Below are 22820 nucleotides of genomic sequence, written 5' to 3' on the forward strand. Positions count from 1 at the left end.
CTGTCTCTGAGCTCCTTGACCAGTTCCTTTGACCTCATGATTCTCATTTGGTCTGACCTGCACTGTGAGCTGTGAGGTCTTATATAGACAGGTGTGTGCCTTTAGGGTATGTGCACATGGTGCGGATTCTGCTGCGGTTCCGCAGCGTTTCTGCAGCTGCGGGTCCACAGCAGATTCTGCTGCATTGTACAGTACCTTTATTTCCTATGGAAATTAAAAAATGCTGTGCACATGCTGCGGATTTTTCTGCGCGGTTTTGCTGCAGTTTACAATCCGCAGCATGTCAATTGTTTGGTGCAGAAACGCTGCAGTTTTACACCTCATCCATTATGAGGTGTAAAACCGCAGGGCAAAACTGCAGGCAAAACTGCAGATAAACCGCAGGACTTTTGTCCTGCGGATTTTTCTGCGGTTTTCTCTGAAAAATCCGCACACCTAAAAAGCTACGTGTGCACATACCCTTACAAATCAAAAAATTATCAAAAATTGATTCAAAAAGGGTATCCAACTGTTAAATCATATATATCCCTAAAAATTATCTTTATTGATTAAAAAACCATATGCAATGGTTCACACCAAAAAAAGTGCACAAACAAAAACAACTGTGTTCCAAAATTACCAATTAAAAATGGGTAAGCTAGAAGTCCCTCTTGTAAACTAGGCTGTTGCCTTCCTGGCTGCGGAGGTTGGCACCCTAGGGGGGAAGGTTGTGGCGCCCCCGCTCCACGATGGCTGACCCTGGGAGCCCTGTAACACCCTACAGCCACTAAGGGAACCCTTCTACTCGATGGCCTAAAGGAACCCCTATCAATAGACATAGACGATCCTATATCTAAGAGGACCCTAGACCCCAATTAAAAACAAAAAAGAACACAATAGGCAATTGGTGACGATTGACATAATTTCACAACGTGGTCAAAGGATAACAATGCTCCAGGGGTTTGGGCCCTTGGTTTTCCAAAATAGACTGTAGTCTCTTAACATGCAGACTAAATTTCAAAAGTTGCTACAGAAATTAGATAATGCTTACACTGCCAACTAATATTTGGCATAGATGAAAAAATGGTGCTCAGAAAACTATTAGAACCAACTCAGATGTGGTCACTGTAGGAAAAAACTAATGCTGGTTAAATCAGTGTTTTCTAAGCATGCAGTGTATGTTCACACTCTTTCCAATAGCAACAAAAAGACCAACAATGCCACATTTCAAATGTGACAAAAAATGCTGCATGATGTTGCCCAAAAGAAGTTATAACCCCATCATTAACCACGTGTATAAAATGGAAGTGGTTTCTAAGCATGCAGACTGAGTTCAAAAAACTGCTGCAATAGATACTGCTCTTTAATGCCAATTGTTAATGACACAGATGAGTACCAATGCTAAACCAACTTATAACTACAATGAGGTCATGACCATTGCATATGGTTTTTTAATCAATAAAGATAACCTTTACAAATCAAGTTCTATTAGTTTAATTACACACAGCTGGACTGCAATCTCAGTACCATCTCAAGGAGGATCACAAGGAAATAGACAGCATGTGACTTAAACATGAGTGTCTGAGCAAAGGGTCTGAATACTTTTGACCATGTGATAACTCAGTTTTTCCTTTTTAATAAATTTGCAAAATTTCTACATTTCTGTTTTTATTTTCAATCTAGATGGGGTGCAGAGTGTACAATAATGATAAAAAATGAACTTTTTTGAAGTTACCAAATGGCTGCAATGAAACAAAGAGTGAAGAATTTAAAGGCGTCTGAATACTTTCCGTACCCACTGTATGTCCAAATATGTCGTTATTTTTATCAGTCCAGCATACACTTTACATGTGCTTTATTGTTCTAGCGTTGTCTTCGATTCCTAATAAACTCTGAGCTGTAGATTAAGTTTACAATTAATATAAAACAGCTTTATTAGAGGAATCTATGAATTACTGCGGTAAACAGATGTGACTGTCCCTGAAGGATTAGACTGATTACGAAAGTTTTAAATATGCTTGACAAAGTATGATAAATAACTTCAGTCTGGAGTCAATAATCTTGAAGAACACTTAGCACACTGCACTATTACATCAATTACTGGCTTATCACATTAAACAACTATAAACTGTACATGGTTTATTTCACTGCTTCACAAACGTTAACAAGCCAAAGTTGAGTGTCCCCAAATTTCGAGTTGTGTTTACGCGACTGGTGAAGATTAATCACCATTTCCTGTATACAAGAAAACATAGGGAAGAGCTGTTTATGCTGCACAATTAATGTACTATGTATTTCCATATGTTTTTTTTAAGTAAAATAACTGAAAGGGGTTGCCCCGTGAGAAAAGTACATTTTAATTAATAGGTGTGGGAATAAAAATACATCCTACAATTGGATGTGTGAAATAAAGATGTTCCTATGCTGTGATAATCTTATACATGTGCCCTGCTGTGTAATGGCTGTGTCTTTCCATGCAGAGGTGCTACAGTTCATAGTTGGCACACACTACAGCTCCTGGCCCAATGGGAAGCATAAATCATTTATGATAAGTAAGTATACAGACAAAATATCAGGGGATTGTAGCTGCTGCATTTTGAGGTAACACATTTTTTGTGTGTGTTTCATCACAGGATTGAGTATTGCTGCCGTGTCACCAGTCCTGTGAGCGCCATCATAAATCAAGTCAGTGACATATAAACTCAGCAGTCAATAGTGCACCTAGGTCACTGACTTGATATATGATGAGCTCAGAGGGCCGGAGATGTGGTAGAAATACTCTCACTTGTGACAAAACAGAAAAGTGTGTTACTTCAGGATTTAGCACCTGCGATCCCCTGCTGTTTTGTCTCTGTACTCAGGGTCGGACTGGCCAGGCGGGTTACGAAGGGAATCCCTGGTGGGCACTTGCCTGTGGGAAGGAGAGGAGGAGGAGGAGAAGGAAGAAAAAAGTCTGCAGGTTTTAGGGGCGCGGGCCCATTAAAAGCGCAGGCCACATATGTGCAGGAGCGCGCGCACACAGCGTTCATTACCTGAACTGCTACGGAGCATGTCTGATCGATACTGGCAAGTGTGCGCCCGTCATCACCAGCGTATGATGTCAGTGTCATGCACCTCATGCGACGGGTGCACACATTCCCCGCCGACCTCTGCTAGGTCGGCGGCCATTTTACTATGAGCGCGCCGGACCTGCAGAGGAGGAGGACGCTGCCGGGAGCGCAGGCAGGTAAGAGCAATTTTTTTTTCTTCTCTCTCTTTCATCCGGGAGGGGCAAGAGGGATGCACATACGGGGGGAGGCCAGGATGGTGGCACATACAGGGGGTGCCAGGATCGATGCATACACGGGGGGGTGGCCAGGATGGATGCACACACGGGGGACCAGGATGGATGCACATACAGGGGGGGCCAGGATGAATGCACATGCGGGGGGCCAAGATGGATGCACATACATGGGGGCCAGGATGCTTACACATACGGGGGGACCAGGATGGATACACATATGGCAGGGTCAGGATGGGTACACATAGGGGGTTGCTAGGATGGATACACATAAGGGGGGACCAGGATGGATACACATACAGGGGGCCAGGATGGATATGTAGATATCGCAGGTACGTGGGATGCCATCACGGACTGGAGGCAGATCAAGAGTTAACAGGTTTATTAACAAGTATACTCTATGCAGGGAGTGGCAGGTCACGGGGTGTGTTAGGGAGAAGGGCAAAACAGGATGGATACACATACAGGGGGGGGTCAGGATGGATACACATATGGGGGGCCAGGATTGATACACATACGAGGGGGCCAGGATGGATACACATACGGGGGGACCAGGATGGATACACATATGGGGGGGCCAGGATGGATGGATGGATGGATACACATACGGGGGGGCCAAGCAGTGTTGGACTGGGGTGCCAAGGGCCCACCAGTAACATTGTCTTTGGGGGGCCCACTTTTCACCTGCATACCAATATTACACTACCCTCATTCACAAATTTACCTATATGTCTATATAATAATACACTGGGTATTCTGGTTAACCCCTTTACCCCCAAGGGTGGTTTGCACGTTCATGACTGGGCCAATTTTTACAATTCTGACCACTGTCCCTTTATGAGGTAATAACTCTGAAAGGCTTCCATGGATCCCACTGATTCTGACAGTTTTCTCATGACATATTGTACTTCATGTTAGTGGTAAAATTTCATTCAAATAACTTGCATTTATTTGTGAAAAAGCGGAAATTTGGCAAAAATTTCACAATTTTCCAACTTTGAATTTTTATGCCCTTAAATCACAGAGATATGGCACACAAAAAACTTAATAAGTAACATTTCACATATGTTTACTTTACATCAGCACAATTTTGGAACCAAATTTTTTTTTGTTAAGAAGTTATAAGAGTTAAAAGTTGACCAGCGATTTCTCATTTTTACAACACCATTTTATTTTTACGGACCACATCACATTTGAAGTCACTTTGAGGGGTCTATATGATAGAAAATACCCAAAAGTGACACCATTCTAAAAACTGCACCCCTCAAGGTGCTCAAAACCACATTCAAGAAGTTTATTAACCCTTCAGGTGCGTCACAGGAATTTTTTGAATTTTTTAAAAAAAAGAACATTTAACTTTTTTTCACAAAAAAATTACTTCAGGTCCAATTTTTTAATTTTACCAAGAGTAACAGAAGAAATTGGACAGCAAAAGTTAATGTGCAATTTCTCCTGAGTACACTGATACCTGATATGTGGGGGGAACCACTGTTTCGGCGCATGGCAGAGCTCAGAAGGGAAGGAGCGCCGTTTGACTTTTTCAATGCAAAATTGGCTGGAATTCAGATCGGATGCCATGTCGCGTTTGGAGAGCTCCTGATGTGCCTAAACAGTGGAAACCCCCCAGAAGTGACCCGATTTTGGAAACTAGACCCCCCCAAGGAACTTATCTAGATATGTGGTGAGAACTTTGAACCCACAAGGGCTTCACAGAAGTTTATAACGTACAGCCGTACAATTAAAAAATCATATTTTTTCCACAAAAATGATCTTTTCACCCTTAATTTTTATTTTACCAAGGGCAACAGGACCCTAAGAGTTATTGTGCAATTTGTCCTGAGTACGCTGATACCCCATATGTGGGGGTAAACCACTATTTGGGCGTATGGCAGAGCTCGGAAGGGAAGCAGCGCCATTTGACTTTTTTTGGCTGGAATTGGGATTGGACACCATGCCGCGTTTGGAAAGCCCCTGATGTGCCTAAACAGTGGAAACCCCCCACAAATGACACCATTTTGGAACCTAGACCCCTCAAGGAACTTATCTAGATGTGTGGTGAGCACCTTGAACCCCCAAGGGCTTCACAGAAGTTTATAACGCCCGGGTGTGAAAATAAAAAAATCATATTTTTGCCACAAACATGATCTTTTATTCCCCAATTTTTTTTATTTTCCTAAGGGTAACAGGAAAAATTGGACGCCATAAGTTGTTGTCTAATTTGTCCTGAGCACGCTGATACCCCATATGTGGGAGAAAACTACCGTATAGGCACACGTCGGGGCTTGGAAGGGAATAGTGACGTTTTGGAATGCAGACTTTGATGGAATGGTCTGCGGGTGTCATGTTGCCTTTGGAGAGCCCCTGATGTACCTAAACAGTGGAAACAACCAACAAGTGACCCCATTTTGGAAACTAAACCCCCTAAGGAACTTATCTAGATGTGTGGTGAGCACTTTGAACTTCCCAGTGCTCTAAAGAAGTTTATAACGCCCAGGCGTGAAAATAAAAAAATCATATTTTTTCCACAAATATGATCTTTTAGTCCCCAATTTTTTTATTTTACCAAGGGTAACAGAAGAAATTGGACCCCAAAAGTTGGTGTCCAATTTGTCCTGAGTACGTTGATACCCCACATGTGGGAGAAAACTACTGTATGTGCACACGTCGGGGCTAGGAAGGGAAGTAGTGACATTTTGGAATGAAGACATTGAAGGAATGGTCTGCGGGTGTCATGTTGCCTTTGGAGAGCCCCTGACAGAGGCGTATCTAGGCTTAATGGCACCCGGGGCAAGAATTTGGTTCGGCGCCCCCCCCCACACTAAGTACATATGCAACTTGCACACTTAGCCATGTACCCACGAGCTGCTCTCCCTAATGCTCTCAATGTTCAGTAAAAAACTGAGAAGCAGGAAGAGAAGCTCGTTGTCAAGTATGAAAATCGCATATGAGTGAAGTGTCCGTGTGATGACTACTGGAACCTGCAATGCTGAATCCTGACATTGCAGCTTCTGAATTCTCACAACGAATGCACTGCACACTTTTAGGATTCTCCCTTGCCGGTGTACAGTCATGTCAGCACAAGTATGTGATTTATATACTTCTGGCCACATTCCGACTAGATGTGCCCGGCCTCGCTCCGTTCATTTTCATTGAGTGAGGCCACACACGTCTAGTCAGCATGTGACCGCATGTATGTAAATTACTGGCACGAGAGAATCCTGACAGCGTTCAGTGAGCACTGTGAGAATTCAGAAGTCTGCAGTCACATAGAATGACTGCAGACTCAGCACAAACCTGGACAACCCCTTTAATGTTCCTAACAAATAAAAACATGAGAATAAGTCAGTAGCACAAATAACATTTACATCCAGGTACCTTATAGATGACGTCTCTGCAGTCATTCTCCTTTTCTTCTTCTTGTCCAGACCCCATGATGAGTTTTCTCATCCACAGCTGTCTCTGTAGACGTCCATCTTCTCCAGTCTTCTGCAGCAAATCTCCACATGATACCCTTAAAGATAGAAGTGTCATTATAATGCTCCTAAATAAAAATATCTGCAATATACTGTGGCCTCACACTATTTCCCTCCCTCCTCTAACATCCCTCTGTTCACCATACTGTCTCATCATATATTTACCCCCTCACTCTCTATACTGTCTGCTCACACATATCCCCAACTCCCTATACTGTGCCCACATACATTAACCCATTCGCTCCCCATACTGTCTGCACCCAACCCCCATACTGTTTCCTCATACATACTCTGTGTCCTCAAATCTCCCCACACACATTAAATAACCCCCATCCACACTCCAAATCCCTCAGACACATTAAATACCCCCCATCCACACTCCAAATCCCCCACACATTAAATAACCCCCATCCCCACTCCCAAATCCCCCCCACACCCCCACTCCAAATCCCCCACACATTAACCCCATCCCCACTCATTAACCCCCATCCCCACTCCAAATCCCCCACACATTAAATAACCCCCATCCCCACTCCCAAATCCCCCCACACATTAACCCCATCCCCACTCATTAACCCCCATCCCCACTCCAAATCCCCACACATTAAATAACCCCCATCCCCACTCCCAAATCCCCCCACACATTATGTACCCCCCACTCCAAATCCCCCACATATTAACCCCATCCCTACTCATTAACCCCCCAAATAATAACCCCCATCCCCACTCAATTCCATCCCCACTCAATAACCCCCTGTCCATACTCCCAAATCCCCCACACATTAACCCCCATCCCCACTCATTAACCCGCCACACATTAACCCCCATCCCCACATTAACCTCCATCCCCACTCTTTACCCCCCACACATTAACCCCATCCCCACTCATTAACCCCCCACACAGTAACCCCCATCCCCACTTATTAACCCCACTACACATTAACCCCATCCCCACTCATTAACCCCCATCCATTAACCCCATCCCCACTCTTTAACCCCCCACACACATTAATCCCCATCCCCACATTAACCTCATCTCCACTTATTAACCCCCCGACGCATTAACCCCATCCCCACTCTTTAACCCCCCACACACATTAATCCCCATCCCCACATTAACCTCATCTCCACTCATTAACCCCCCCACGCATTAACCCCATCCCCACTCATTAACCCCACTACACATTAACCCCATCGCCACACATTAACACCCCCCATATTCGGTGGTTTCAATTACCACCAGCGCTGAGCGTTCACTCTGGGCACCGGGGAGTGACGTCAGCAGTGTGATCACATGACATGTCACGCTGCTGATGTCGCTCTGGCCCGGCGGTCAGAGCTGCAATTGTACTGGCGTCTATACAGACGCCAGTACAATTGTTCCCTGGGAGCCGGTACGCGCACCTTCTCTGCGCCAGCTGTCAGCTTGACAGCTGACAGAGAGAACCGCCGACTCTCAGGCCAGGGGGGGCGGCAGAACGCAGCCGCCGGGGAGGACACTGTGGACCGCTGCATTAGGCGGCCCGGACTGCGCCCCCTGCCGGCTGCGCCCGGGGCAACTGCCCCGGCTGCCCCCCCCTAGATACGCCCCTGATGTACCTAAACAGTGGAAACCCCCCACAAGTGACCCCATTTTGGAAACTAGACCCCCCACGGAACTTATCTAGATGTGTGGTGGGCACTTTGAACCCCCCAGTGCTTCACAGAAGTTTATAACGCCCGGGCGTGAAAATAAAAAAATAAATTTTTTTCACGAAAATGATATTTTTGCCCCCAATTTTTTATTTTCCTAAGTGTAACAGGAGAAATTGGACCCCAAAACTTGTTTTGCAATTTGTCCTGAGTAGGCTTATACCCCATATGTGGCGGTAAAACACTGTTTGGGCGCATGGCAGAGCTTGGAAGGGAAGGAGCACCGTTTGACTTTTTCAATGCAGAATTGGCTGGAATTGAGATCAGACACCATGTTGCGTTTGGAGAGCACCTGATGTGCCCAAACAGTGGAAACCCCCCAATTCTACTCCAACCCTAACTCCAACACACCCCTAACCCTAATCTCAGCCCTAACCCTAGCCCTAACCCTAACCCTAAAGGGAAAATGGAAATAAATACATTTTTTTAATTTTATTATTTTTCCCTAACTAAGGGGGTGATAACGGGGGGGCTTTGATCTACTATTTATGATGGTTTTTATGTTTGGCAGCTGTCACACGCTAAAAGACGCTTTTTATTGTAGAGATAGTTTTTGCATCACCACATTTTGAGAGCTATAATTTTTCCATATTTTGACCCACCGAGTCATGTGAGGTCTTATTTTTTGCGGGACGAGTTGACGTTTTTATTGGCACCATATTCGGGCACATGATATTTTTTGATCGCTTTTTATTCTGATTTTTGGGACGCAGAATGAACAAAAACCAGCATTTCAAGAATTCCTTTTGGGGGGTGCGTTTACAAGGTTCAGAGTGCAGTAAAATTGAGAAGGCAGTTTATTCTTCGGGTCAGTATGATTACAGCGATACCTCATTTATGTCTTTTTTTATGTTTTGGCGCTTTTATGCAATAAAAACAATTTTATATAAAAATAATTATTTTTGCATCGCTTTATTCTGCGAGCTATAACTTTTTTATTTTTTCACTGATGATGCTGTATGGTGGCTCGTTTTTTTGCGGGACAAGATGACGTTTTCAGCGGTACCATGGTTATTTATATCCATCTTTTTGATCGCGCGTTATTGCACTTTTTGTTCGGCGGTATGATAATAAAGCTTTTTTTTTATTTGTTTTTTATTTTCATTTTTTAAGGGGTTCACTAAAGAGGTTAACTAAAGGGACAGTTTAACAGGGCGGGCCGTTACAGATGCGGTGATACTAAATATGTGTACTTTTATTGTTTTGTTTTTCTTTTATTTCCAAAAAATGGATTTACTAGGGATTTTTTTTTTAAATTTATTTAGCGATTTTTTATAAATTATTTTTACACTTTTTTTTTAAACTTTATTATACTGTCCGCTGATCTGTCACATCACAGATCTCTGTGACAGATCAGCGATCTGTCACAGGCAGTGCTGGAGGCTTCCACATGCCGGTGCTTTGCAGGCATGAGGAAGCCAGCTCCCTGCAGGTCCCCGCCGCCATTTTGGATTCTGGGACTTGCAGGGAAGGAGGCCCCCTGGAGCAGCACTGCACATCACGCTGCTGCGGGGGCTCAGGGAAGCACTGAGGGAGCCCCCTCCCTGCCGATGCTTCCCTAAACCCCCGGTACACTGCGATCGTGTTTGATCGCAGTGTGCCAGAGGTTAACGTGTCGGGGGCGGTCCGTGACTGCCCCTGACACATAGTGCCAGGTGTCAGCTGTGATAATCAGCTGACACCCAGCCGCGATTAGCGGCGCTCACCCTGTGAGCGCCGCTGATCGCTATGACGTACTATCCCGTCCATGGGCATAGGGGCCCGAGTCCCATGGATGGGATAGTATGTCAGATATCAGAAAGGGGTTAATGAATGATGAGACGCTGTTTTTTTTGTACTGAGTGAATCAAGTGAATTATGCCAAGTACTGCCCATACAGGGGGTTGGGGGCCCAGATCTGCACAGGGGCCCATTGGGGGATTCTCCTGTTACCCAGTCCAAACTTGGGGCCAGGATGCATACAAATATGGTGGGCCAGGATGGATACACATATGGGGGAGCAGGATGCATACACATCCAGGGGGCTAAGAGCCAGGATGCATACACATACGGGGGGGCAGGATGGATTCACATACGGGGGGCCAGGATGGATACATATACGGGGGTCCAGGGGCAAGACAGGAGACCTGGATGGATACACATGAGGGGCCAGGATGGATACACGTGAGGGGCCAGGATGGAGATATGTGGGGCAGGACAAGGGGCCGGATAGATACATATGGGGGGCCATGATCGAGATATGGGGGGCAGGACAAGGGGCCAGATGGATACATATGGTGGGGGCCAGGATGGATATATGGGGGGGCAGGACAAGGGACCAGGATGGATACATATGGGGGGCCAGGATGCATATATATTGTGGGCTAAGATGGATTTATGGAGGGCAGGACAAGGGACCAGTATGCATATATATGGCGGGCCAGGATGCATATATGGGGTGGCTAGGATGGATATATGGGAAGGCCAGGATGGATATATGGAGGGGGCAGAATGGATGTATATGAGCAGGCCAGGATGGATATATGGGGAGGGGCAGCGCAAGGGACCAGGATGGATATATGGGGAGCCAGGATGCACATGTATGGTGGCCAAGGTAGTTTTATGGGGGAGGGGGCAGGACAAGGGACCAGGATGCATATATATGAGGGGGCAGGATGGAAATATATAGGGGGGCCAGGTTGCATATATGTGGGGCCAGGATGGATATATGGGGCAGAATAAGAGACCAGGAAGCGTATATATGGGGGGGAACAGGACAAGGGTCCAGGAGAAATATATGGTGGGGCAGGAGAAGGGACATATGAGGGCCAGTATGTATAACTGAGGAAGAGGGATGGTTATCTGGATATCTGGGTGCCAGGCTTGGCAAGGGACATAGGGGACCAGGCTGAGACATATTATAAAATAAAGGGGGCCAGGCTGGAGTATATTATAAAATAAAGGGTGCCAGGCTGGGGCATATTATAAAATAAAGGGGGCCAAGCTGGGGCATATTATAAAATATAGGGGCAAGGCTGGGCGAGATTATTAAATAAAGGGGGCCAGGATGAGGGACTTAATTAGTGTTCGAGGGCCAGAATGAGAACCATGCTATATTAGTTTATGGTGACAAGTGGAGAACATAATTTCTTTAGGGTCCAATTAGGGACATTATTACTACTGTAATATAATTTACTTTTTAGGAAATGGTTTCCCATGGAAGGAACAACAGGGAGTTCCTGTTACTGTGCAGGGCGGCACTACGTTGCTTTTCTTCTTCATCTTCATCTACACCAATCTCTCCTTCACATCCCATATACAATCTCTTGCCTGCTCTTGCCGCTTACACCTAAAAAACATCTCTAGAATCCGCCCTTTTCTCACTATGGAAACAACAAAACGCTCACTGTTGCATTGATCCACTTCCGCCTGGATTACTGCAACGCTCTATTAATTGGCATCCCTGTCACTCGACTATCCCCTCTCCAGTCCATACTTAATGCAGCGGCCAGGATCGTCCATCTGGCTAATCGGTACTCGGACGCGTCCGCTCTTCGCCGGTCCTTACATTGGCTGCCCATTCATTATAGGATCCAATTCAAAGTACTTGTTCTCACCCACAAAGCTCTCCACAGTGCGGAACCCCCTTACATCTCTTCCCTCATTTCTGTCTATCGGTCTAGCCGGTCGCTGCGCTCTGCAAACGACTTTTGACTAACCTCTGCACTAATCCGTACCTCCCACTCCCGACTCCAAGACTTCTCCCGTGCTTCTCCTATCCTCTGGAATGCTCTACCCCAAGAAATCAGGACTATCCACAAATTGCATAGTTTTAGGCGCTCCCTCAAAACACACTTGTTCAGAGCGGCCTATCACGTTCACTAATCAAAGTCATTCTATGTGTAAGTGTGCGTGTGTAGCCCATTCACTATCTCCATCCATCCTTCACTCCCACAAGATGGCTGGACCTTCATTGTAAATACACAATTGTAAATACACACCTGTACTTTGTATCTCCCTCGTCTCATTGTAGATTGTAAGCTCTCACGAGCAGGGTCGTCTTATTTTGCTTTAATTATTGTATTATTAACGTTGTTACTTATGACTTGTGTTTTGAAACTGTTAAACTGTAAAGCGCTGCGGAATATGTTGGCGCTATATAAATAAAGATTATTATTATTATTATCTACATAGTGTAGAAGTCAGGAAAAAAGCGGGGAACGTGCTCTGGAAGCAATCACCTATTGATGACTGTGTGTTATTTTTTTGCAGAGACAAATCCTGACTGGAAGAAATGACAGCGGTCTATGCTGGTTGAAGAAGAAAAGTGAAGATGAAGGACTTCAACTGCAGACGTCACTGGTGAGTCAGTGTATTATGTGCACACGCACACTGTACATTATGTACTGTGTACAGAGATCCTGTGTATAATGTCACTGGTGATCACTGTATTACCTGTACACTGACACTATATACAGATCTCCTGTGTATAATGTCACTGGTGATCCCTGTATTACCTGTACACTGATATTATATACAGATCTCCTGTGTATAATTTCACTGGTGATCCCTGTATTACCTGTACACTGACACTATGTACAGAGCTCCTGTGTATAATGTCACCAGTGATCACTGTATTACCTGTACACTGACACTGGAGCAACCTCACTCACCAGGGCCGTGGGGTACTCGGTACCAGGCCGGTTGATCTTCTCAACAGGGGTTGTCACGGCAGCGGTGACCCGGTCCGTGGCCCTGGGGCTCCATTGCAAAGGGGGTTGTTTCAGTGTGCTTATGGTGGTGAAAGTTTATAAGTAATTCGTGACGCCACCTGTGGTGTTCGGCAATAGAGATGTAAGCCGACGCTGCAGACAGATCCTCTGGGACAGATGGTGTGGTGCAGCAGTGATGTTATAGCCCTCCACAGGCAGGGCTGTAGTCCCAGGGCAGTGTAAGTGAAGTGACACGTAGATGGTGTAGTGTCAGGCACAAGGGATGTAGCAGTGCTGGGTAGGTTGGCGCCGGAATAAGCGGAGGACACCAGGGCATGTAGTTCCAAAGCTTTACTCACAGTCTGTTGCAGGTACAGGTGCCCGCATCCGTGCCGTGTCCTCCGGGTCAGGAGCCCAGCCAACTTCCAGACAAGATGAAGTACTCCTTTCCAACATTCCGCCAACATATGTGCCTTTTCTGAACGTCTCCTCTTATAGCGCCTAAGAATGAAGTACTCTCAGTACTGAGTTACACTGGAGTGCCTCCTGTCAGATGTTCCTATGAACTCTACTTGTACGGCAGACAGCTGTAGCCTGCTTCAGGGACTCCTTGCTACTAAGTCCCAGCTCACTAATATGTTGCTGTTGTACCCCCAAGTCTTGTGTGGGAATAAAGTGGTCACTACTTCTATTCCTCCGGTGTGTGCTGCAGGACCATTAGTATCCGTACAACCTCGGGGACCGGACCCCGGCCTTGCGCTTAGAACTTGAAAAGGGTTCTCCTCTAACCCTGGTCCTTGTTCTCTTATTCTCCTCACATTCCGTGCTAATCCTTCTTCCCAATGGAGAATCAAGCTTCCTTTCTCTGTCTCCTTCCTGTGCCAGCAGACCCAGATCACTGTGGCCTGCTGCAGCACTTCCTTCTTCCATCCCTCTCCCGAGGATCTTCTCTGTCTCACACTCCATCCGTCTACATCCTCACTCTCTGACTGAGTGAATGACTGACTGACTAACCCAACTCTTCTCGCTCTTTTATGTGAACTAAACTCCACCCACCTGCCAGCACGTTTCGTGTTCCAAGCAGGGAGCCACCAAGGGGTGCTATGCTATACTCCAAGCAGGGTGCCGCCGAAGGTGCTTTGCTACACTACTTTGTGGTGTGGGGGGTGCAAGTGTTGGAGCGTGGTCAGGAGTCTCCACCTTACCTGCATAGTGGAGTACCACACCTCAGGAGGAGGTGCAGTACCTATGTGGCGACTGAACCCTCAGGGGCGCCACAACACTATATACAGAGCTCCTGTGTATAATGTCACTGGTGATCTCTGCATTATCTGTACACTGACACTATATACAGAGCTCCTGTCTATAATGTCAATGGTGGTCACTGTATTATCTGTACACAGACACTATATACAGAGCTCCTGTGCATAATTTCACTGGTGATCCCTGTATTACCAGTACACTGACACTATATACAGAGCTCCTGTGTATAATGTCACCAGTGATCACTGTATTACCTGTACACTGACACTATATACAGAGCTCCTGTGTAGAATGCAACTGGTAATCACTGTATTACCTATACACTGACACTATATACAAAGCTACTGTTTATATCACTGGTGATCCCTATATTACCTGTACACTGACACTGTATACAGAGCTCCTGTGTATAATGTCACCTGTGATCACTGTATTACCTGTACACTGACACTATATACAGAGCTCCTGTGTATAATGTCACTGGTGATCCCTGTGTTACCTCTAACCTGACACTATATACAGAGCTCCTGTGTATAATGTCACTGGTGATCCCTGTATTACCTGTACACTGACACTATATAGAGATCTCCTGTGTAAAATGTCACTCGTGATCCCTCTATTACCTATACACTGACACTATATACAGAGCTCCTGTGTATATCACTGGTGATCCCTGTATTACCTGTACACTGACACTGTATACAGAGCTCCTGTGTATAATGTCACCTGTGATCACTGTATTACCTGTACACTGACACTATATACAGAGCTCCTGTGTATAATGTTACTGGTGATCACTGTATTACCTGTACACTGACACTATATACAGAACTCTTGTGCATATTGTCACCTGAGATCACTGTATTACCTGTATACTAACACTATATACAGAACTCCTGTGTAGAATGCCACTCGGGGTCACTGTATTACCTGTACACTGACACTATATACAGAGGTACTGTGTATAAAGTCACTGGTGGTAATAACAGTGTTGTTAGTATTGTGGTGTTTATTCATAATCAGTATTGTAGTATCTGGTCACTATGTGGTGGTGATTTGTGGTTTGGTCACGGTGTGTCAGTATTTCTCCTTGTATGTGGTATTATTTGGTCCCTATATGCTGGTAATGTCATATTATTCAGTCACTATGTGATAGTAATATGTGGTCTGGTCATGGTGTGGCGATATTTGTCCGTTATATGTAGTATTATTTGGTCACTATGTGGTCTCGTCTTGGAGTGGTGGTATTTCTTCCTGTATGTGGTGGTATAGGGGATTGTTTTGTGTGTGGCGGTCATTTGTTCTCTCTGATATTAATTAGGAGAAGATTCTTTATTTCCATTAGAGTTTAAATACTTTGTACACAGTGGCAGAGATGCACTTACAGGGGGTTTCCTGTGGAAAAAGGTAGTTATCTATCCACTGGATAAGTGACTGATAACGTATTGATTGGTGGAGGTCTAACTACTTGGACCCATTCAGCAAAATGTGGAACTTTTTATCCCCATTACACTGGAGTGTCATGTCCGACTTGACCACTGATTCATTCATTCCCTCAGTGGCTGCACTTTTTTTTTATAGAAGCCCCAAAGAATGGAGCTGCAGTCTGATATCCCACCTGCCGCAGCATTTTAAAATGGGTATAAATGTCCTATCAACGATAAAACTTCCTCATTCTTCTGATCAGTGCAGTTTCTAATGGTCGGACCTAAGCAATCACTTATCCTGTGGAGCCCATGGATCGGTGATAACTCGTTTTAACTAAAGAACCCCATTAATGTAAACCACCGTAATTATACATCCCAGTTATGGGGGCGCACAGTAGATGTGCAGGAGCCGCCTGTGTTTTGCAGCCAATGCTCCACTATAATGGGGATAACGACTGACAGATATTCGCATATAGCTGTAGGGTGGGTCCCTAGAGTCCATTCTCCTGGTGGGCCCCAGACACCGCAGTCCAACCCTGTGTATACTCACTTATCATAATTTACTTATGCTCCCCCCAGCCAGAATCTTTGTTATGTTCTGCCCTTGAACTAGAGCAGCTCTGCATGCTCAGTCACAGCAAATAACAGTACGCAATAGGGGCACATTTATAAGGTTATCTCAGCACAGGAACATTTTTTAATACATCCAATTGTGGAACTTATTTTTATTCCAAGAACTATTGATTAAATGTATTTTAAGGCGCTTTAAAGAACACTCCAGGGAAAAATAAAAAAAAAATGGCCTTCACATTATGTTCCTTTCTTACACTTTGAAAAATGCTATTTACCTGTAGATTTAGGCCTCTTTCACACATCAGTTTTTTGCCTTCAGGCGCGATCCGGCTTTTTTTTGTAAAACCGGATCCGGCAAAATGCAATGCCGGATCCAGTTTTTCCCCATTGACTTGCATTAGCGCCGGATCGTGCCGGATGGCATTGCGTTTCATCCGTTTTTTGCCGGATCCGGCAACTTGTCTCATTCCGGCGTCTGGAAAAAACGGCTACTGTAACGTTTTTTGTCTCCGGCGAAAAAGCCGGAAGCGCCGGATCCGGCGCTTCCAGCTTTTTGCTACAATGAAAGTCTATGGGCGCCGGAATGCGCCGGATCCAGAAAAAGACGGATCCAGCCACCGGATCCGGTTTTTTAAGTCTGCGCATGCTCAGATCCAATTGGCCAGCCCCCAGGAACAGATATAACCTGCTAGACGGATCCAGCAAAAAAACGGATCCGTTTCTACAGTTCTCCAAAATTTATGCCGGATCCGTTTTTTCTAAAAATAGCCGGATCCTGCCTGACGGCAAAAAACTGATGTGTGAAAGTAGCCTTAGGGATAATCTTAAGGTAAATAACATTTCACAAGCATAGGATTAAATTGGTACGAATGCAATCTGATTTTTTTATCGGATTACATTCAACCGATTTAATCACAAGCGGGAGCGAGCACTAACACCAAATTATGCTCTGAGGTTCCTTTTTTCTGAGACTATCAGTATATTTTCATTCTCACACCTTCATAGCTAATTCTCATATTTGTGGGCATTTATGAAATTACTAATTTGCCTCTTAACTAATGATCATTAGCAAAGACCTCAAAGAGCATATTCTAGTTTCCTCAGACTAAATACTGCATTAAAATAGGTTGAACTAGATGGATTTATATCCTTTTTTAACCTTGCAAAATATTTTGGAAAAAAAACATAAATACAGAGAGTTAACAAGGAAAACCATTATCCTACTTCCCAGTGGGGTTAACTCAGGTTTTTGGCTAGAAGTATGTGGACAAAACAGAACCAAAACTGTAGCTGAATAAAGAAGCCCTTAGGCCAAGTTTACACAGTGATGTTGAGTGTGGTTGGGAAAACCACATAAAAATTTTGTAAAACAGTATATTTCAGTTTGTTCCAATCATTTTTTTTCCATCAAAAATAAAAGGCAACATCTTATTTTCTTTCATACATATACCTTCTAACTAATATGCTATTTAGCACCTTAAAAAACAAGACAATTTTAGCCTTAAACATGCTAATTTTTATGTACATGTCATTTGAAAGTGGACCTGTCACTTGTTAAAAAATGAGTTAAAAACTCTAAGAAAATCCCCAAGCTCCTCTGATTCTAACTCTCTTTTCCTTTTTTTGCGCAGCTTCACTTCAGAGATTCACATTTGTTGTTTTTGGAGCATGTTAAATGTCTGCCAGCAGACCTACCTTCCTTCTAGACATTGCCATCATCTGATACCGCTAGATCAACTGCTGACCTGTGATTGGCAGTGCCTGGGAAGGAGGCCCCCAGATGCCCCCCAGAGATGACTGAAGAAGAGCCCAGTTAGTCAGCAAGCAGAGATTTCACTTACTACGGTCCAAGAGCAAAGAGTTTCACTATCTTCGCAATGGAGTGAAAAAAATGGAAAATAGCAACATAATTTGGTGAGCTATTTAAGTTATTTAACAATTTTTTGTGGGGATTGCAAATGACAGGTCCTTTTTAATCATGTGCAGATGTCAAATTGGAAGCGCATCTGCAGGGAGAAAATGGAATTATGCTCTCAATGCAGCTGCTCTCTTCCATTCATTGGGGCGGCGCTGATGTCTGTGAGTAATCAGACCTTAGTATACAGTAAGCATGCTGTTATCATTCCCCCACCTTCTTAAAAAAAATGGCATGGGCTCCAGTGACATTTTCATAGCAAGCAGAAGTAAAGCTCACAGCAGAGGGCTGATGTTAATAATCTGGGAAAAGGGGCAATATCCCAAAAGGTTCCCAGGCCAATTATAACAGCTCACAGCTGTTTGCTTAGCCTTTCCTGGTGAATTTATAGGGGACCACAGAAAAAAATTACCTAGGTTCCCCCTATAATTTCAAACCACCAAAGCCTAAACAGACAGCTGTGGGTTGATATTAATAACCTGGGAAGGGGCCAGTGATATTGCCACCCCTCATAGGCTGCCAACATCAGCTCTCAGCCATCCCATAAGATGAGCCAAATATGTTGCTTAGCCTCGTTCTTCCCACTCGCCTTCTAGCAGTGGCAAGAGGGGTAATAGCTTTGGGGTTGATTTCACCTTTGTATTGTCAGGTGACATCAAGCCCAAGGGTTAGTAATGCAGAGGCGTCTATAAGACGCCTCAATTACTAATCCCATAGTCATATTGTAAAAAATACACAGCCAGAATAAAGTTCTTTATTTTAAATAAAACTCATCACCTTGCTTTACACATTTATTTCTAAAATCCATTGAAGCCCATGTCTGCTATAAAAAAACAAAAATAATAAACAACCATATCCCTCACCTGTCCAAAGTGAGGATAATCAAGACTGTCCCACGCTGTAATCCATCTGTGTAACATCTGATTTTCAAAATGAACAGCGCCATGATGCAACCGTTCACGCTGAAAACCAGTACACAGTGAGCTTCTGCAGCTTCAGTGACGGGCGTTGATGGTGACTGGCATTTCTGATCACGGGGAAGTAATGGTCGAGGTCATGCAGAAGAGAAGAAATAGGTGGACCTGGACTAAGGCCGGGTTCACACTTGCATTTGGCATCATCTCCTGCCTCTACCACTGCAATATCCTCCTTGGTGGTCTCCCAGCTAACTCTCTCCATTCCGTCCTTAACTCTGATGCCTGAGTAACCAACCTCTCTCCTTGCTACTCCTCTACTTCTCCCCTCTAAAAATCCCTTTATTGGCTTCCAATTCCCCAATGTATCCAATTAAAAAACTAGTAATACTGACCAACAAGGCTGTGTATAATCTGTGTCCTCCATATACATTTAGACTAATCTTCCAATATCTTCCCACATGTCCTCCCAAGAACTTCTCTCTTCCATACTTGTCCGTTTCCCATCCAATTGTCTACAAGACCTCTCCTGAATATCTCCTATACTCTGGGATTCTGAGTCCCAACACTTCCGATTATCCACCACACCCAGAACTTTCAGGCGTTACTTGAAAACCCATCTCTTCAAGAAAGCTTCCAGTCTGCAATGACCCACTGTCACCTCACCACCACCAGAGGTGCTGCAACCCCCCAACCTACTGTCTCCTTCCTCATCACCCTGTAGACTGTAAACCAGCAAGGGCAATGCCTTCTACCTTCTGTACCATTCTTCCTCTGTTAGTTTGCTCATTACAATTTTGTATTTGTATTTTGTATGTAAACCCTTCTCACATGTACAGGACCATGGAATAAATGGTGCTCTAAAAGTAAATAATAATATTAATAAACTTATCTGCTGCATCTAGCTTTGCTTGCCCACTTGCCATCCTGCATCACCTGCATTCCAGGTCCTTGCTTATCTACAATCTATCCAGCATATCCATATGCACAGCATCATCTCCTCCAATCAATGCTGTTCACCTTGACTTATACCTTAAAGAATCTCATCAATTGAGCCCATAACTGCATCATTTTCAGAGTTTTTCATGGGTGTTTCCATCCATTTCTGGGTGCTTATTGAATTATGCTTGGGGTTATTGTCCTGCTGGAAGACCCAGGACGCAAATCCAGCTTTCTAACACTGGTCACTACATTATGACCCCAAATCATTTGGTAATCTTCAGATTTAATGATGACTTGCACACAGTCAATGCACACAGTGCCTGAGGCAGAAAAACAAGCACAAAACATCTTTGAACCTCAACCATGTTTGACTGTAGGTACTGTGTTCTTTTCTTTCCAAGCCTCATTCCATTTTTGGTAAACAGTAGAATGATGTGCTTTACAAAAAAGCTCTAGCTTGGTCTCATCTGTCCACAAGATGCTTTCCCTGAAGAATTTTGGTTTATTCATGTACAATTTGGCAAACTGCAATTTAGTTTTTTATGTCTCTGTGTCAGCAGTGGAGGCTGCTGGGTCTCCTGCCATAATGTTTCATTTAATTCAAATGAACCCCTAGGTATGGAGCATCTGGGACAGGCACACACATGTATGGAGACATCTGGGATTGGCACACAAAGGTATGGGTCATCTGGGACTGCCACACACAGGAATGTGGAATATTAGACTGACCCACACATGTATAATTTAGATTCTATTTCCCTATGTAGAAGTACATGTCATGTAGATGGATGTAATGGTGACACTGCAAAGAAGCAGTTCCAACAGCAGCAGTGCACCTATCCACTCCTCACACTGGGTGTTGTCATTGCAGACCTCACGATAAGAACACCCTCACACTAGCATATAAAAGAAATCTGTCCCATTCTCATCCTGGAGAGTGGGATGATTTTTTTTCTCACATGTCATTTGTGTGCTGTTCGTGTGCTGTCCATATGTTGTCTGTTTTTTTTGCTCAGCAGCTATTAATCATTTACAGGACCATTTACAGTTTTCCATGTTACAGAATTGTAATGTATCCATAAAAATCAAATGCCATACTGATGGTCTATATGGCATGCAATTTTTTTTCTCACACCCATCAGATCTAGTAGTAAAATCCTAGCATGCTGCGATTTTTTTGCTTATGCCAAATACAGCTGAGAAAAAAATACGTTGATCTGCACTGTCTCAGAGTATCACATTGGTCTGAGTGCAATCTGATTTTTTTCCTGCATTGAACTCGTCCACTTTATACACTAGTGTGAGTTAGCCCTAAATGACCGGCCCCAAAACTCACACTCAGCTCCTGCAGGACCAACAGGCGGCTTCAGTCTCCATGGTGATGGAATCAGGAAGTTCTGAGCAGGAGGGGCAGGGCCTCAGTGCAACTCCGCCTCTTCAGTCATGTGTCACTAATAGGCCATTTTAACTACTGCAGTGCGGGAAGCCAATAGCTTTGTGCACTGCAATACATTTAGCTACCACCAGCACTGTTACCGGCGTCCTGCGGTCTTTAGAATTGGATCAGGGAACTGCTTCTTGCCGGTTTGGGGGAAACGGCTGTAATTTTAACAATTGGTTCCTCTGAACCGATAAGAACTGGCTGAATCCCACACCTGGCTTAAAGACTATATGCACCCTTAAACTTATTTTGTATTGGGTCGTATGCAAATTTAGAAATAAAACAGATTAGCGTTAAATTTTCATTAAACTTTTATCTGGCTTCTCTTGTAGAACTTGCATGAAATGTAGCAAAATGCAGGCAACACAATCCTATTTAGAGCACATTCAGTCAGACTGCTCACAGATGGTGCAAAAATATAACAAAACAAATTGAATGGGATTTGAGCTTAGCTTAGCTGTAGAAGTGGTCAGTGAGGGGATACAGGTTTGAGCCGACAGTGAGCTAAGGGCAAAATTAAACAGAATTGGCCAGTCTGCAATTTAGTTTGTTATATGCAAGTTCTGCAAACTATGTAATCTAATGAAAATAAAACAATTGCAAATCCGTTTTATTTTTAAAAGTTTATGTAATTCAATAAAAAAAATCACATTGAACTATAACCTTTAACCCCTTAGTAACATAGCCAATTGGGTACTTAATGACCAAGGCAATTTTTACAATCCTGACTACTGTCACTTTATGTAGTTATAACTCAGGAACGCTTTAACGGATCCCACTGATTCTGAGATTTTGAGTTTTTTCATGACATATTGTACTTAAGATAGTGGTAAAATTTCTTCGATATGACTTGCATTTATTTATGTAAAAAATGGAAATGTAGCAAAAATTTTGCAATTTTCAAACTTTGATTTTTTTATGCCCTTAAATCAGAAAGATATGTCACACCACCTACTTAATAAATAATATTTCCCACATGTCTACTTTACATCAGCACAATTTTTGAAACAATTTTTTTGTAAGGTAGTTATAAGGGTTAAAAGTGGACCAGCGATTTCTCATTTTTGTAACAAAATTTACAAAACCATTTTTTTAGGGATCACCTCACATTTGAAGTGAGTTTGGGGGGTCAGTATAACAGAAAATACCCAAAAATGACACCATTCTAAAAACTGCACCCCTCAAGGAGCGCAAAAACACATTCAAGAAGTTTATTAACCCATAAGGTGC

The sequence above is a fragment of the Dendrobates tinctorius genome, unplaced genomic scaffold, assembly GCF_039654945.1.
Source record: "Dendrobates tinctorius isolate UK_male_01 unplaced genomic scaffold, ASM3965494v1 ptg000070l, whole genome shotgun sequence".
NCBI classification, from domain to species: domain Eukaryota; kingdom Metazoa; phylum Chordata; class Amphibia; order Anura; family Dendrobatidae; genus Dendrobates; species Dendrobates tinctorius.